Source organism: Zingiber officinale, chromosome 1B, assembly GCF_018446385.1.
Source record: "Zingiber officinale cultivar Zhangliang chromosome 1B, Zo_v1.1, whole genome shotgun sequence".
Taxonomy (NCBI): domain Eukaryota; kingdom Viridiplantae; phylum Streptophyta; class Magnoliopsida; order Zingiberales; family Zingiberaceae; genus Zingiber; species Zingiber officinale.
In genome coordinates, this window is record NC_055986.1 from 41,924,900 (window position 1) to 41,930,244 (window position 5,345).

Sequence of the window (5,345 nt, forward strand, 5' to 3'; positions counted from 1 at the left end):
TGTTGAAGACCCTGTTATTAAAGGTAGACGCTCAAAGACAACGGTGAAAAACTGTTGTCTTTGAAGGAAAAGACAACGGTTTTTCACCGTTGTAAAACTGTTGTCTTTGCCTTCAAAGACAACGGTTAAAAACTATTGTCTTTGGGCACCCCTTTTAACAACACGGCCTTTAACAACAGTCCGAAAGGGGCTACGACAACGGTGAAAAACCGTTGTTGTTAGGCTTTTTCTTGTAGTGCCAAGAAGGCCATGTGCCTCGTCATGTAGTCCTGGAAGCCAATTTGTGAAATTAATATTTAATGGAATTAATAACATAGGTGGATTTGAATCAATAGTGTTAAGTTCCACTTGTGATTCAAATCTAAACCATTAAGAACAGATAAGTTAAATTTGGAATCAATGATGTTAAGTTCCGTCTGCGATTCCTAATTTAACTTCTAAAGAACACAATAGGTTATTTAAGGAAAGGTTCTACACTTGTACAAAAAAATTTTATACAGTGGAACCGGTACATTTTCCTAGGACTAACCAACAATTGGTATCAGAGCTAGGGTTTTTCTCTGTGTGTTTTGGTTTTCAAATTAATTATGCACATGTCATACATAATTTAGACAGGATAATAGTAGGATGTGCTAACTTTGTGGTTGCAGGCTCCAACTATTATGACATTTAGATATTGTGTGTGATTGGACCCTTAGACATGTCAAGGGCATTATTTTGTGTGCATGATTATATGTATCAAATACAACAGGAGTTGTATTATTTTTGGAATTTTATTTTTTTGATCTAGAATACATGTACATTCATTTATGGAATATAGGATTGATATATGTAAAATTCTATATTTGTCGCGGATCGTATCTTTGCGAGGCGTAGTGCTATTGGAGGACTAGAGGCACAGCGGAATAAGAAGCAAGATAGATGCGACAACTCGACCCAATGGCGGTGGCTAAAGATGGCAACAGCTAGGGTTGGAGCATACTGAAGACAGTGATGGAAAAGGCCATAATAGTTGGAAAATTAATTTCCAAATTTATTGCTTTTATTTACTGTGATGTTTATATTCATGTGATGTATGCTAGCATAGGTTAAAATCCTCATTTTAAATAACTAAGTGGGAGAGGGATTTTAATAAATCCCATGGTCTCCATTACTAGTTTGTAAGTGATGCAACAAGCTTGCGTGTTGGCTCTAAGTGCCTCCCTCCATAACAGATGGGTTTGTTGCGGATCACTAGATCAAACTTCCTTTATGGATGGTTATAGGAAATTATTTAGGAGCGTGTGATCTTCTCCAACTGAAGGGGCACAATCCTATTTAATGGACTTAGTATCAAGTAATGGTATATACTTAGACGCATTCAATAGTATCCTCCCCAACGGAGTCACTGCTATTGTTTTGTGTGCCCAAAGTGAAACCAACTATTAATTTTATTTGTCATAAAGTTAGGATGACAAGATAATAAAATTAATGGGTCACACCCTCATCTTACAAATGTTGAATTTGTATACGTCCACACTAACGTGGCATGCAATATTCATGATGATTTGAGGTGTTGGTTAATTTAAAATAGTATTGTTTGAGGAATCAATATTATTCTAAATTTAGAGTCTTGACCAAAGTTTATTTTTGTGATTCTTAGGATGACTTTCAACCCACTGGCCATTATACTAAAAGAGAACAAACTTACTGGTCCCAACTATATTGATTAGAAAAGGAACCTGGACATTGTTCTTACTACTGAAAGTTATAAGTTTGTATTGACTGAGACTTGCCCTGATGCACCTGACGGTGACTCTACCCCAGAGGAGATTGAGTATCATAAGAAATGGGTAAAAACTGATGAGATGGCGCGGTTTTACATTTTGGCATCAATGTCAAATGTATTGCAACATCAGCAACAAGATTTACCAACAGCTTATGATATAATGAACAATCTCAAAGAACTCTTTGGGCACCAGAGTTGAACTGCTAGGCAAGAGGCAATGAGAAAGTTAATGACGGCCACCATGTCTGAGGGAATACCCGTAAGGGATCATATCCTCAAAACGATGGCATATCTGAATGAAATACAAGTTCTTGGAGGAGAAATCGATGGGAAAACTCAGGTCGATATAATTCTCCAAACACTACTCAGAAGTTTTGAGCAGTTCTGCCTGAACTATAACATGAACAAAAGAGAGTATATGTTGACGGAACTTCTGACAGAACTACAGGCAGCAGAAGGTATATTTCATCAAAGTTCTTAGATTCACTATGCTGAAAATGGTTCTACTTCTCAACCGAAAGGCAAGAAAAAGAAGAAACAAGTCTTTTCAGTAAAGAGAGTGAATAAACCTCAGGGACAAAAAGCTGGAATGAAGAAGTCGAAGGGCAAGTGCTTCATCTGCAAGCAGTCAGGACATTGGAAGGCGGACTGTCCTCGTAGGAATCAGAACAATAAAGGTATATCTCATGCACTAGTAGTTGAAACATGTTTAGCGGTGTTATCTACTAGCACCTGATGTGTAGATACGGGAGCCACTGATCATGTCTGCAATTCTTTGCAGGGGTTCCAGGAAACCCGACGACTATTTGATGGAGAGATAACCATCTACATGGGCAATGCTAATAAGGTGATGGCTGTTACAGTGGGAGACGTCTACTTATCTTTTGATAGGAATAGAAATTTGATTTTAAGAAATTGTCTTTATGTACCCAGTTTTAGAAAGAATTTAATTTCAGTTTTTAAACTGTATTTGGATGAATATTATGTTTCCTTTAGTAACAATGTCGTTATAAAGAGAAATAAGGTGATTATCTATTCTGGTGCATTGGTTGGCAATTTATACACTTTAAATCCAATTTCTCCCACAAAGCAAAATATGGAAATTAATAACACATCTTCTAAATCTAATAAGAGAAAAGAACCTTCGGAAATGAACCAAACATATATTTGACATCTAAGGCTTGGTCATATTAACTTAAGTAGGATTCAAAGGCTTGTAGCCGATGGACTCTTGGGTTCATTAGAGTTGGAAAACTTTCCAATATGTGAATCCTGCTTAGAAGGTAAAATGACCAAGAGACCTTTTAAGGCCAAGGGGTATAGAGCCAAAGATGCGTTAGAACTGGTTCACTTTGATTTGTGTGGTTCTATTTCTATCCAGACAAGAGGTGGTTATGAATACTTCGTCTCCTTTATAGACGATTATTCAAGATACAGATACATTTACCTGATGCGCCGCAAGTCTAAATTCTTTGACAAGTTCAAAGAATATAGGGCTGATGTGGAGAAACGTCTTGGTAAAAGTATCAAGACACTACGGTCTGACCGTGGTGGCAAATACCTCTTTGAAGAGTTTAGGAGTTACTTATCAGAAGTCGGGATTCAATCTCAATTTTCTGCACCTGGTACACCCCAACAGAATGGTGTGGCAGAACGAAGGAATAGGACTCTTATGGGAATGGTTAGATCAATGATGAGTTATTCAGAATTACCAAATTCGTTTTAAGGATATACACTGAAAACGGAAGTGAACATAGTACCTTCTAAGTCAGAACTCTCTACTATTGGTTGCTACTCAGAAAACCCAATGGCTCCACTGTAAAAAAATTTTGTACGTGATCTAAACCTTTCCTAGCTACCATGTGTCCTTTTAAGTTAAACTTGTATCTCCTGCGGAACTTAACACGTTTGATTCCAAGTTTAACTTATATGTTCTTTTAGGTTTAGATTTGGATCTCCTGCAGAACTTAACACATTTGATCCAAATCACTTAGGTTATAAATTCAATTAAATATTTGTTTCCAAAATTGGCTTCCAGTACTGCATGGCGAGGCACTTGGCCTTCTTGGATATGGGAGCAACCACTACCGACTAGACAAAGCCTTTTAAGGAAAGTTAATATTTAATTTCCTTATATAACTCTAGGTTAACCAAAAGGAACAATCAAATCACAAGGAAAAAGAAAAAGAACACAACATCGAAATTAAATTCGAAAAACAAGAATCGAATGCCTCTTGTATTTGGTATTTATACAAAGAAAAATTAACTAGTATGATACAGAAATTAAATACTAGTTGTACCTCTTCCTTGTATGCTAAAAACCTCGAGATCTTCTGCCGTATCCCTCGCCTCCTCTTGGACATCGTGTGAGCAACGATCCTCCAAGATGAACACCACCCGGAAAGCTTCTCCTCTTTCTCTAGAATTCGGCCACCACCACCACAAAGGAGCAAAAGAGAGCAAAGGGAAGAGAGGGAGAGGGGTCGGCCACTTGATGATCTCCAACAACACAATATCAATTGTTATGTTTTTCAAGGCCTCCCCCCCCCCCCCCCCCCCCCTTTTATATTAGTTTCCCAACGGAAAATTATGGAAAGAGTTTTATAAAAAATTAGACTCATTCCTATTTCCTTTTTTTTTCTTTTTCTTTCCTTTTAATTAATCAATCCTAGATTGATTTATTAATTAAACAACTATTTGTTGATGTTTAATTATTTGACCGGCCCCTTGCTTGGGCACCAAGCAAGGTGGCCGACCACTTATTAAAAGGGAAAGAAAGAAAAAAATTTTTATAAAATTTTAAAAGAAGAAAACTTCTAACAAAATTTTACAAACTCTCTCTCTTTTTTTTAATGTGGGTATTAAAAGGAAAGTTTTAAAATTTAAAACCAAGTTTTAAATTTTAAAATATCTCTAATAATATTTCTTTTTAAAAGAAAGTTTTATAAATTTTACAACTCTCTTTTAAAACCTTGTGGCCTAATTTAAATTAGGAAAATTTTATAAATTTTTAAAATCTCTCTTTTTACAAATTATAAATATCTGAGGAAATTTAAAAATTCAAAAACAACCTTCCTAATTTAAATATTGCGGCCATCCCCCTTTGCCCAAGGCAAGGGCCGGCCATTTCTAGAGAATATGTGGCCGGCCATTGCTTGGTCACCAAGCAATGAACTGGCCCCTTCTTGGACACCAAGATAGGCTTTTCTTTGGATGGACTTGAGGCTTTATTGAGGCTACAACAGGGACCTAGAGGAGAAATTGGTTTTGGCCTTCCGATGAGTTTGAGTATCCCGTGCTCGCCCCGAACACACAACTCAAGTTCATCGATAATAACTCATTCCACTAGAGAGTTATTACCGCACTACCGCACCAATCCCAAATTACATTATGGGCTCCTTCTTATCAAGAGTGTGTTAGTCTCCCTGTGTTTAAGATTACGAATGTCCACTAATTAAGTGAGTTACTGACAACTCATTTAATTAATATCTAGCTCCAAGAGTAGTACCACTCAACTCTATTGTCATGTTGGACTAGGTCCACCTGCAGGATTTAACATGGCAATCCTTATGAGCTC